Source organism: Pogoniulus pusillus, chromosome 13 (genome assembly GCF_015220805.1).
Source record: "Pogoniulus pusillus isolate bPogPus1 chromosome 13, bPogPus1.pri, whole genome shotgun sequence".
NCBI classification, from domain to species: domain Eukaryota; kingdom Metazoa; phylum Chordata; class Aves; order Piciformes; family Lybiidae; genus Pogoniulus; species Pogoniulus pusillus.
The window spans coordinates 30984951-30997590 of record NC_087276.1 but is presented as its reverse complement, the minus strand read 5'-3'; the positions used below and the strand labels follow the sequence as shown (position 1 = coordinate 30997590).

The following is a 12640-nucleotide window of genomic DNA, read 5'->3' as shown; positions in this document are numbered from 1 at the left end:
CCATTGCCTGCGTTCAGGCAGCACAGCGGGGGGAGAGCGGCTGAGGCAGAGGGACGAGCTCACGTTTCTGCTCTTTGCTCTCTCAATTCCTCTGCCTTGCTGATTGTGGATTTTAGACAACGGCTGTGTTTGAGCCACACGTAAGCAATAATGCCCTGCCCTTGCATCAGTCGATAGCCACGTGCTATTCCGAGTAAAACAGGATAGTTTTACAGAAACTGAAGTGGGGAGAGGTGAAGCAGCTGTGAACCGCCCAAGGGCGCTTGTCAGGCTAGCAGGAGAGTCTGTACCTCCCCTCCAGCTTCAGACCTTCAGCCAAGCACCCAAATACGATAGCAACAAGCAAAGACCTTTTTGTGTCTAAACAAGCACATAGAGTTCTCTGTAGCACGCTGGATACAGAGAGGTAGACCAGAGGGAGGGATGAATCACAGGAATTCATGTGCTGAAGGTCTTGGCCCGCTCACAACGGAGCAATGTACTGAGCCCTTCAGCAAATGCACATCTTGGTCGTTGTTCCCTTACTTCTGCATGTCTCTAACACAACTCGTGGTAGGAGTAAGGAAATGGCCTCCCCCTTTGCCTTTTAGTGATAGAAGAGGGAAGATAAAGCTCCTCTCAGTCGCTACGGGTGGGTCGTTGCTGAATAAGGCTGACTCCTGTCCTGCTGAAGCAGTTTTTAGTGTTAGCTACCAGGAAAACGTGTAGGTCGGAACACAGAACCATCAGGGAATGATAGGAGGACTCTCTAGAGTAGCTGCACTAAATTACAGCTCCCACTGCATTGCGTTTCTAGGTACTTTACTTGGAAAATAGGCTGGGAGAAGATACTTTCATTGAGGGGGAAAGTATTTCCATCAGCCATCCACCGACTCAGCGGCAGCTTAAGTGTTCCCTCAGTGGGAGCTGGTGGGAGCAGGTGCTGTGGCCCAGGTGGACTGTGTGGGTTCCCTGATTTTACACGGTGCTCCCAGCTCCTGCTGCCCTTCCTGTGACTCCGCTGCAGCTGCAGCCAGTGACTGCCAGCATCTGAGCACTGCCTGGAGGAAGCTGGGGCAGGAGGGAGCGAGGTGTGCAAAGCCAGAGGACAGGTGAAATTTAGGGAACTCTGCTTGTGCCATGCAGCAGTGCCCAGAGCTGATGACTTCAAGAGATGTTCATCTCCAAGCCAGTGAGGAGAAGATACTATCTATTTCAGATTTGGCATATATGAGGGGAGGCTGAGGGAGCTGGGGGTGTGCAGCCTGCAGCAGAGGAGGCTCAGGGCAGAGCTCATTGCTGTCTGCAGCTCCCTGAAGGGAGGCTGTAGCCAAGTGGGCTTGGGCTCTTCTGCCAGGCAGCCAGCAGCAGAAGAAGGGGACACAGTCTCAAGCTGTGCCAGGGGAGGTCTAGGCTGGATGTTATGAGGAAGTTGTTGTCAGAGAGAGTGATTGGCATTGGATTGGGCTGCCCAGGGAGGTGGTGGAGTGGCTGTGGCTGGAGGTGTTGCAGCCAAGCCTGGCTGGGGCACTTAGTGCCATGGTCTGGTTGGTTGGGCAGGGCTGGGTGCTAGGTTGGGCTGGCTGAACTTGGAGGTCTCTTCCAACCTGGTTGATTCTATGATTCTATAGTATGCTTAGCTTTAAAAACCCACCACTCTTCAGCAGTTTTCCTGTTGCTGTTTCCTACAACACCTTAGGCCATTGAATGTTTTTTTTTCTCATTTCTTTTTCAGTATTTGGTTTACAGTACACAAACAAAGAGTCTGTGTGATGCTTCGTGTCCTCATTTTTCCCCTTCTTCAGCAGCCCTCCCAGCAGGGTCTGACAGCAGAGAGCAAGGATATCACAGCAGCCCTCAGTGGATAGCACTCACTCAAATCCATACTGCTGCAGACTGTCACACTCATCTCAGACTTTTCCCCTGTGTCCCAATCTGAGACAAAGGCAATTTCCATCCTCTGTTCTCTTCTTTCCCTTCAGGGTGCCAGGAAGGTGTCATACTTACTGCAGGAGCAGGCAGCAAAGCTGTCAAATGGTATTTCCCCAACAGCTTTGCTGTTGCAGGGCAGGGCCTGCAGAATCTTTTCACTTCATGGGCTGGTTTTACACCTCCTGCCAGCTTGGGCCAGTGCAATTTAAACACAGTATTTAACTCAGAGATCAGTGGTAGGCACATGGACATGGCAGTGATCATGAAGCCTGCATTGGTGGTGTTTGTGTTAGGGAGCACAGAGAGGCCCTGGGCAGAGACACGAGTGCATGGTGCAAGGTGAATCCAGCCCTGATGCACGCAGTGCAGTCTGTAAAGCAGTTTGTTTTCCAGCAGCCTCTGAAGGAATACCCTGAGACAAACCATGTGGTTGAGTGACCAGGCTGTGGTATTGCTGCCAAGATGCCTGGTAAGGACATGACAGGAGACTAAGCAGGCAGGATGCCTTTGCCCCAGCCAGCAGCGTGGTTCTTTACCCTGTTTCTGACCCCCAGCCAGAGGTGCTTTTCATAACACACATCCCTGCAGCACGATTGCTTTGCCTAATCCTTGCCCTGCTTTTTCTCAGGACAGGACACAGGTCCTGGTGCTGCCCTTGGTTGGCAGCAGCAGGGAGATGGCAAGAGCTGTGTGACCTCTGCAAGACAGTTTCTCTGTAGCTGCAGTTTCACACCTTGCCCCTTGCACTGCCAAAGGCAGAGCTCACTCTCCACAGTGCTCTGTTAAATCCTTCTGAGTGGCCAAATGTGGTTAGTGAGGAGGAGGGGAAATGAAAGAAGGAAAGAATCTTGAAATCGATATGAAGCAAAAGATGGCTGTCAGGAAGGAGATGGATAGATGGAGGAGGGAGAGAGAAAGGAAGAAGTATTGAAACATTAAGGAGAGCTGTAATTCAGAAGAACTTGCACCTGTGGCACAGAAGAAAGGTGCTCTCAGGATGGAGAGTGTGGGTGAACTGCCAGAGTGTTCAACCTCACATTGGTGTTCAGACCTGAGATTAAAACTGGTTTTCAGCCTGGGTTAGACAAACCAAGGTAAGAGCACATCTTTTGTGTCACTCTACAAACTAATAAGTCTTTGTTTGCTAATAAGCAAAAGCTGTCCTCTGGTTGACTTCATCACTTCTCTTGCCATACACGGTATGGAAAAGCAATGAGCCTTCTCCAGTGCCAGCCACAGCTCTCACACCCAGACACGGGGGCAGCAGGGCAGGCAGGGCACTCTGCTCCAGGCTGTGCAAGGGCTGCTGCAGTCACCTACAGCACAGATGAACATTTCCTGGGTCCTGTTCCCTCCTTGAGAAGTCAAAGGCATGAGCCAGCCCTGAACGTGCTTACCTTTCAGAAGGGCTTCCTTCAGAAGTGCTTCTATGTGTTAGTTTCACAGCTTGATTTGGAAGTGCTCCTGTTTGTATCTGCTGCTGTCACACTTACACCAAGATGCAGTTTCTCTTTTCTGAATGCTGCTGAGAATCCTGCTGGTACCTCCTGAGTGCAGCAATGTTAATGCCCTCATCTGTAATACCTCCTCGGCGAGCTGGGAAGCCACACTAAGGAGCTCTGCTGCTCCTCCTCTTTACTGGCATGTACAGTGAAAACCGTTGCCCCCTGCTCTGGGCTGCCTATGTGTCTAAAACCGAATCACTGACGTTTCCATCCTGGCGGCAGGCTGAACAAACCCTCTCTTTGTGAGCTGCCAAGGCTTTTCTGGTGCTGAGACTGTCACCTGCTGGCCACCCAGCAGCTCGCCAGGGCCTCGCAAACAACGACAGGTAGCAATCAAATATTCAGGGAATCAGGTTTGGTTGGAAGACCTTTAGGACCTGCCTCTGATCAGCTTTGCCTTTAGAAGTGACAGCAGGAGCTGCTGTGTTTTCTCTAGCTGTGGACAGGCTGGTAACTGTTGTGGAGCAGGATGAGGCACCCAGAAAGCTTCAGCATGTACAAAATGCCCAGAGGCCATGGAGTCTCAATGCAAAGGAAATCAGACCTCGCCGCAGCCGTGGCAGTGTGAGAAGTTAATGAGAGCAAAGTAAGCCATAACCAGTACTCTCTTCCAACCCCACCTGGTTACAACCTCACTTGAGGTAGTTGTAGACAGCAATGAGAGCAATGAGCTCTGCCCTGAGCCTCCTCTTCTGCAGGCTGCACCCCCCCAGCTCCCTCAGCCTCTCCTCACAGGGCTGTGCTCCAGGCCCCTCCCCAGCCTTGCTGCCCTTCTCCAAACACCTTCCAGCACCTCAACATCTCTCTTGAATGGAGGAGCCCAGAACTGGACACAGCACTCAAGCTGTGGCCTGAGCAGTGCTGAGCACAGGGGCAGAAGAACCTCCCTTGTCCTGGCCACACTGCTCCTGAGCCAGCCCAGGATGCCATTGGCTCTGCTGCCCACCTGGGCACACTTATTACTGGTGTTCAGCAAGACTGCTATGGGGAAGGAGAGCCAGTGCCACAGAGGCTGCTTGGTGACAAGTATCCTCAGCTCACTTGCTGTTACACAAGGGTACTGCTGCCTAAAAGCACATCTGAAGTAACCCTCAAGCTCACTGCTGTCTGTTGTACTGAAACTTTAAAGAGGAGGTTCTTTTTTTATGAATGTTCTTCATCTGCCTCTTAGTTCACATCACAAAAGATTTGGTGTACTTTAGAAATACTTTTTGTCTGTGTCTGGAGTCAGTCCCTAGCACTAAATACATGCAGGCTGCCCACATTTTTATTTCTTACACTCTTGGGATGAAGTGGATAAAATCATTCCCTTTATTTCCCTTCACTCCTGTGCTTGGAGAGGTACAAGCTTTAATTGTTGTCAGGGAACAGTGGGTGCCTGGAGGTGTCTTGTGGAAGCAAGTGGCTGGTTACAAAGAAAAGCAGAGAGAGCAGAGTCTGTGGGAAATTCCACTCCAGGAAAGCAGGTTTCCTATGTATTTCTTGAAAGGCTTTGGACTGGTGGATTCCTATGGGATGCTGAGTCTCAGTCCCCTCCACTGTAGAGGAAGGATAATGCTGCTCTCCTCTAGGTTACCTCACTGCTCACTTCTTGTGCACTGTTGGAAACATTTCAAGGACAAGGGAGGTTCTTCTGCCCCTGTGCTCAGCACTGCTCAGGCCACCTCTTGAGTGCTCTGTCCAGTTCTGGGCCAGGCAACCAGCAACAGAAGAAGGGGACACAGTCTCAAGCTGTGCCAGAGGAGGTCTAGGCTGGATGTTAGGAGGAAGTTGTTGTCAGAGAGAGTGATTGGCATTGGAATGGGCTGCCCAGGGAGGTGGTGGAGTTGCCATCTCTGGAGCCATTCAAATAAAGCCTGGCTGGGGCACTTAGTGCCATGGTCTGGTTGATTGGCCAGGGCTGGGTGCTAGGTTGGGCTGGCTGAGCTTGGAGCTCTCTTCCAACCTGATTGTTTCTGTGACTCTATGAAGGCCACTCATTGTACAGAGGTCTTGGACACCTCTGTTTCACAGCCAGGCAGACCCTGGGGCAGCTCTCACAACCCTCAGTGTGCAACACCTGCAGCCCTTCCAAGTTCTCTTAGAACAGAAGGCTTTGCCTGAGCTGCTCTTTGCAAATCTGTAAATGCAAAGCTAGGGGGAAAAAAAGGCCCTGTGGCTTCCCTGATACCCCCCCTCCCCCCCACCTCTCACCGAGCCATTGCCTTGCAGCTGGTGGGAGCTGTATTCAGGCAGGAGGTTGCTGGGGAGTGTTGTCTCTGTGAGTGGGAGCTTGGGAGCGTGGGCTCCAGTCCTGTCTGTCACTGAATTACCACGTGGAATATTCTCTTGTCACTGCAAAAAGATTCCCTTTACAACTGGTCTGTTGCTGGTAGAGTGACTTTCCACTGAGCCATCCCATGAGTTAACACTGCTTTTGAGGGTACATAAAGGGCAGTGAAGATTCTAGCCTAAGAACTGCAGACACTGGTTTTTATCCCGGCGCTGCACATTCACTTTAATGGTTCTTGCTGTGTGCTCTGTGGAAGGCTGAGTCATAAGCAGATCTTACTGCTTTGGAAGGAAGGAGATGAGTTTGGGCAAAAACATTACGTGTCTCCAATGGATCCAGTGAACAGAGACGGCTCAAGCTGTGCAAATGCAGTGATGTATCTCAGCCAAAGGGAGAATTGGAGGTCAAGAAGTTTCTTGTGCTGTGATGGAGTTTTCATCACCTGAAGCTTGTCTGGACTGAGTGATATTTCTGTGGACAGGTCCATCACAGTGAGGAGAGTGGATCCTGCTCTGTCCCTCTCCTCAAAAGCTGTCCTGAGATTAACAGGACTCCCTCCTGTGTCTCGTATTTCAGTGTTGTGTTTGCTCACTGCTTGCAGCCGGCACAGTTGTTGTTGGGAGTTGGTCAAGGCAAAGCATTTTTGACCGAGGGTGTTAAGGAAGGAGAGGGAAGCTCTCACGCTGTGGCAGCACCTCTGTGGGATGCAGGATGGTCCCTTTGCAGATGCCCTTAGGAGTGTTGCCTTAGGCTGGGAGAAGAGTGGGAAACCACAGGAGCTGAGCTGTGCAGCTTGGAAGAAGGTGCTGTCTGCGGGACAAAATCAGCCATGCCTAGGAGTGTGCAGCAGAGCATCCACCCTCACTAGCAGTCACCTCCACCTCATGTCATAACTGGGACTGGACTGCAGTGTAGTGCAGGAGAAATCATGAGATTCAGAGGGGGATCTTTCTTGCCCTTTGTCACAGACACTTTTTCCCCTTGCATTCCTTAGGGCAGGGACTGGATCAGCTGTTCCCTCCAGAAGCAGAAGTAGGCTGCCCTTTCTCTGGGGTGCTGAGCACATTCAGAGGAAAGATCTGAGCTGTAGGCAGGGGACTGCAGAGAGGGAGCACAGCCCAGAAGCAGGAACCACTCGGATACAGAGATCAAGGAACTGCAGAGAAGTGAGCAGAAGGCAGTCAGGCTTGGGGCTCCCCAGGGATCCACTTGGACAGGCACAGCTGGCTGCAGCTCAAGAAGTCACTGACTTGCAGCCAAGCCTCGAAACAGGCTAAGCAGAGAGCTGCATGTTCTGTCGCTGTTTGACTTTGGATTTGTTTAGAAAGTTAAGTGTCTTTCTGACACCCCCAGCCCAGCTCAGTCCAGGCTGTTCAAGGGCAGAAGCTTTGTGATCTTCTTCAGGGGGCACACCGTGGGGGAGAAGTTCAGGTGTGCCTAAATCAAAGCTTTGGATACACCACTCTCTTTCTTTGTGTGCAGGATGCCACTGCTGTCACACCCCGGGAGGCAGTGAAAGACAGAGATTCGTGTGGCAGGACGGCTTTAGCAAAGCCACCGCCCTGCTGGCAGGACGTGGCCCGAGAGTGCTCCTTCCTGCCTCCTCACTAGGACTTAGCGGTCCTCCCTCTGCCTCCTCTGGAGCTAGGGTAGGACAGGTTGTCCTTGGCTGCAGCCTCCCAGTAAAGTTGTAAGTCTGAGGCCTGCAAGGAGACAGCAGCTTCTGAAGGGTCACTCAGTCCCAGCAGACACAGCCAGACTGGTGAGGCTGTTTCTTAAATTACGATTAGCAAAGCTACCTTATTGCTGTCTACAGCTACCTGAGGGGAGGTTGTGGCCAGGGGGAGGTTGCTCTCTTCTCTCAGGTGGCCAGCACCAGAACGAGAGGACACAGCCTCAGGCTGCACCAGGGGAAACTTAGGCTGGAGGTGAGGAGAAAGTTCTTCACTGAGAGAGTCATTGGCCACTGGAATGGGCTGCCCGGGGAGGTGGTGGAGTCGCCGTCCCTGGAGCTGTTCAAGGCAGGATTGGACGTGGCACTTGGTGCCATGGTCTGGCCTTGAGCTCTGTGCTAAAGGGTTGGACTTGATGAGCTGTGAGGTCTCTTCCAATCCTAATAATACTGTGATACTGTGATACCTGTCAAATGCAGCTGTGAAAAGGAGACCTTTTTCTTCCCCTGCCCCTCCCTTCAGCCAGCTCCTGTTCCTCCTACACGGTGCAGAGGATTTGCATTTTGTTAAGGCTTTGCAAACCTGTCTGATACCCAAAGGGGCTTTGGATGTTCCTGAGAGCCCTGGTCGCTGAGGGGCACGTTCTCCCAGGCTCATGCTGCTTTCTAGCCCCTCTGCTTGGGCTTTGTATTGCAGTAAGCAGGAATAAAAGGCCCTTTCCATCCTTAGGATCTAAAGTGAAGAAGCTGAATAGGAAGGAGATTATGAAGTTAGTTTGAGACATCTTCGTGGTTGAGTTCCATGAACATCTCAGCCTTGTCCAAGCAGGGGGTGCACATGCAGAAAGCTCTGGCTGAAATCAAATATGTGCACACAAACTGGTCCTGTAGCTGCCCTGGAAGGGGGCATTTGTTGCCCCATGTGCCCCAGTCTCAGTCTGCTTTCAGTCTCCAGGCTTGCAGGCAGCACCAGGAGCTCTGCAGCAGGGCAGGAGCTGGGCTGTCAGGATCTGGAACCTTTAAGTGCATTGAGGGTACCTCGATTGTGCAGGCATTTGCACAGGTAGCACTGTGTGAGTTCTGTAGGTGTCATGGCACTTCATCTGTTCTCCAACTCTGACCTCACAGCCCTGGAAACTGAAGAGTCCCACGATGGGTTTTGAGCAAGAGGCCTCTGGCTGGACCTGTCCTACAAACACAGTTCCAGGTGCTGCACGCTGCTGTGTACAGGGATAATATTTACACTGGTCCTGTCTGGCAGGTGGATTTGTGTACCCCTGTGGATAAAAAACAACATCTGGGCTTAACCATTGTTTTGTGTAGGCTTGGGGAGCATTTTGGTTTGCCTGTTGTTTGTGGTGCTAAGCTCAGAAGATAAAGGTCTTTAGGCAGCAGGCTGAAGTGTTGCTTTGTCTCCGTGTTTGCAGTGTGCCTTTGGCCGGAGAGGCGATGCTGTAAGAGTGCAAAAGCATGCAAATAACTTGTTTATCCTCCGAGAGGGATGCTTTGTGCTGTAACAAGCTGTGCTGGCGACTTGGCCCAGCTTTCATTTCCCAGAACTGGGGAAGCTGACAAAGCTTGCTGGGGAAGGCTTCTAAACCAGCCAGCTTTTCATTTCACAGCAGCTCCACCAGCATGGCAGTGCTTTGAGCTGATGGGGTCGATTAGAGCAGGAATGAAAGGAAGGTGAGAAATAAGGATGTCAGAATCAAATGCCCAAGTCCAGACTTAAAGCCCTCATGACAAGGATGGAGTAAGCAGGCAGGATGTATGAGGTATGTGGGGAGGCTGACCACAAAAGATGATTAGTTTATGAAATTGTTACTTTTGGTACCCCTAAGTGGACTTTGTAATCTGAAACACACATACAGAGTCCTTGTGAATTACACATTGTGACTGAACCCAAAAGCTCAGGTCCTTTTTAGACCTTTTAAGCACCTAAAGGATTAATGTTTCCTCTATTCAGAAGTGAGACACTGAAATGCAGGGGAGCAGTTTTCTTTCTGGACCCATACCTGGAGGAAGGATGTGCTGGGAATCTCAGCTGGTTTAGAAGCAGCCTGTCCACTTTGCTCCACAGGAGACAGCTACTGGAGTCCCACAAACTCCAGTGGCTGAGCCACCTGGTTCCAGATTCCCAGCATGTACAGTTGGGTGCAGGCCCCCATTTATGCTGTCCTTCCAGCTGCTGTGCCCACCGTGGCCTCAGCCAGGTGTTTGGGGCGGCTGCAGCAGGAGCAGACAGCGCCTGAGGGCTGCCTCCTGCCCGGAGCAGTTCTGCAGCCGGTGTGTGGCTGCTGTGCTGCTCTCTGCACAGCTGCCTGCGCTTCAGCCCTCAGCGAAGCCATCCAGAACCCTCTTCCTTACCTCACAGCAAGCATCTGAAGTGTGTGAGGAGCTTAATTAATTAATGCTTGCAAGACAGCGAGCTCCTCTGAGAGAAAAAAAGGCAGCTGTGAGGGCTGGGAGCTGACAGCCAAGTGCAGCTCGTGGGGTTTCAGAGTTTCCATTAGAGCTGGCTGCAGACTTCCCATCCAAATTCTGGCTGGGGTGGGCTCTCTTGGAGCCAGGGCCGGCCTTGGGCATTGCTTCTTTCATCACCCCACAGAAGTGCGTTGTGGTCTTAGCTGCCCAGTCAGGAGCCAGGGCTCAGCGCCGGTGCCAGCCCGGGTACCTGTGTGGCTCAGGCAGGCTGCTGAACACAAGGCACCGCCAGCAACACAAGAGTTCTGCACAACAGTGGAGGCTCCTCAGGGCTAAAGGAAATGCTTTGACTTAGCTCTGCTCAGATCCTTTCAGTCTGAGAAGTCACAACAGCAGACCAAAACATCTCTGCACAGAACAGTGCATCTGCTGCCCCCCACTTCCCTGCTCTGCTGGCTCTGCTGCTGCTCTAAGTGGTGGGTTCCTCCACTGGCCTCCACCAGTGGGATCTGGTGGGCACTGCAGCCTCACTGGGGCCTGAGCAGGAGCCATGCCTCAGGGGCTGACTCTGGGCTGATGTCCAGGCCTGGCTCAAGCCTGGCCCCACTCAAATCCAGGCAGGAGAAGCACTGTCATTTCTGTGTCAGCTGAGTTGCTGCTCTGGAAAAGTCATTCCTGTAAGTAAATGATTAGTAGAGGACTGGCCTCTATCTGGTGACTCCAAGCTCACCATCAATAACCTTAACACAATCTGTGATCATAGCCCAAGAGAAAAAGAAACCAATTTCCTTCCAGAAAGGCCATCATTAGCTGGACTGATGTCAGTACAGCCTCACAACTCCAAGGCTTTGACATCAACTCCTAAATGAGGAAGAATTTGAGCCCAGGCAACACTTCAGTAGTCTGTGTGGGCATTGAAGTGCCTTGGTAGTGAGCCTTGTGAAATCAAATGCTGACTGTGGGAAGAAGGAAGCAGCTGGTTGCCTCCAGCACTCAGCAGCGTGTCTGAGGCCAAAACCAGCCCAGCTGATGTGACCAACTCCTTTTAGCACCTACCTGGAGTTAGTAGCTTTGCAGTTCCAGTGGCAGGGGTAAGAAGGGATGCCTGCTTAGGACACATGGGAGCTGGCAGCAGTGAGGAGGTGGCGAGGAAAAGGAACTACAAAGTCTTGCTGGCTGGGTGAAGTCAGGTTGCTCTGGCTGAGTGGGTGGAATAGGCATCTCTCTGCCTGGCAAACGGATGGTGACCTCAGTTACCTAGGCACCAGTCTTGCTTTGCCTGAAGTCAGTGCCCAGGTGCTCCTTGACTTCACCACTGCACAGGAGGCTGCAGCCCAGGCTGTCTGTCTGTGGTGCTCTGGCCCCTGCCTGTGGTCCCTGTGAGCAGAGTGAAGAGCAGGTCAGTGTGGGCACTGTGGTTCCCTGTGCCAGTGCTGGAGCTGAGCTCACAGGGGGTTGCTGTGCCAGTGCTCCTAGCCAGTCCATTTTGGGCAGCAGTCAGATTCATTTAGATATGCAGGCATCCTGGGAAAATCAATGGAATCACTTAGGTGATTAAAATCACTCTGCGCAAAGTGTTTCTAGCCTCAGTACAGGTCCTTGGTCTGTCTGCCTGGCATGTGCACAGATCTGTGCCCTTGTGCAGAGTGAAAAGCATTCTTTCATTAAGGGAACTTGCTCTGCTTGAATGCAGAGAAGGTGCCTACCAGTAAAGCAAACTATTATTTCCCCCCTGGCATAGGCTGTCCCCAGGGCTCTCTGTGTTGGAGTGCACAGATACTGTCTGTGAGACGCAAAACAGTGAGTCCTTGGTGCTTGCAAGTGTGGTTCCTTTATTTTTAGTGTTTCCTGGAGAAGGGTTGGGCCCACCCATGTGCAAAAGATTGCAGCTGACAGGGTGGGGAGGCATGCATGTGTTTCCAGACATGTGCTTGGGGTGGCTGTGGTTACATAAGGGCTCTTTTGACATGGCCAATTACATAAAATGGTAATACTGGAAAGGAAGGCAGCAGGAATCTGTAGCAGTGGAACCTGTGTTCAGCAGGTGATGGGAATGAAGCAGAAGAAAGGTCACCAGGTCCATCGTGGTTTGGTCTGTCCTGTAACCCCCAGGTGCTCCTGACTTAGTGAAGCAGGAATCCTGCTGCAGCCCCTGTGCTGAATGGCCTTCAGCAACCATATGGTAGTGCCACTGCGAGCTCTGGGGAGGAAAGAGGCCATGAGGCATCCCAGTTGCTAAGATGCAGTCTTTGGAATGCTGCTTCTTTTGTTAGTTTTTTAACAGGAGTGCCCTCAGTGAGCTGCAGGACACATGGCATGGCCGTGGCTCTGCCACCGCAGTGGTGGCAGGGGGAGAGGTGCTGGGGCTCGCTCAGCGATGCGGCATGCGCAGAGCAGAGAGGACTGGAGCAGGAATGCTCAGTGAAGCATCAGCTCAGCCCCCAGGGCAGGATCTACAGCTCAGAAGTCCCTGGCACGTGGAACTGAGGAAGGTTTTTCTTTGTGAAAATGAAAACCAGGCTTGCCTGGGCAGGCAGTAAGTGATCAGCCCAAATCCAAAAGTGGACTCTTCTGGGTGTACACAGAGGGCTTCACCGCTGCAGCGTGCCCACCTTACCCCATGGCTCTGGCATCACCACTGCCTCACTGCTGTAACGGCACTGTGCCTGCTGGCAGCAAGGAAGAGCAGGGAGGTTCGTGCCAGCTGGCTGCCCCACTGTGTTGTGGGCAAGAAACCAGCTATCTCCCGTGGGAAAGGCATATTGCATATGTACTTCATGTGTTCTATCCTATGCCAACCTTTTCAGGTATCAAGTCCAGCACTGTGACCAACCACGTGGGCACAAAGGGCCGCAT

The 12640-nt window shown here is 52.1% G+C and overlaps 2 protein-coding genes across 10 annotated transcripts in view; one reads left to right on the top strand and one right to left on the bottom strand.

The window, feature by feature from the left end:
* Window positions 1-3348, bottom strand: part of GPRC5B (G protein-coupled receptor class C group 5 member B) — a 44019-nt gene extending 40671 nt beyond the window's left edge. The window contains exon 1 of the mRNA XM_064153847.1: window positions 3309-3348. The gene's annotated coding sequence lies outside the window, so the exon portion shown is untranslated. The remainder of the gene's footprint in view (window positions 1-3308) is intronic.
* The window catches only part of IQCK (IQ motif containing K), a 245253-nt gene that overhangs the window by 65893 nt on the left and 166720 nt on the right, over window positions 1-12640 (top strand). The gene's annotated exons all lie outside the window — the stretch shown is intronic.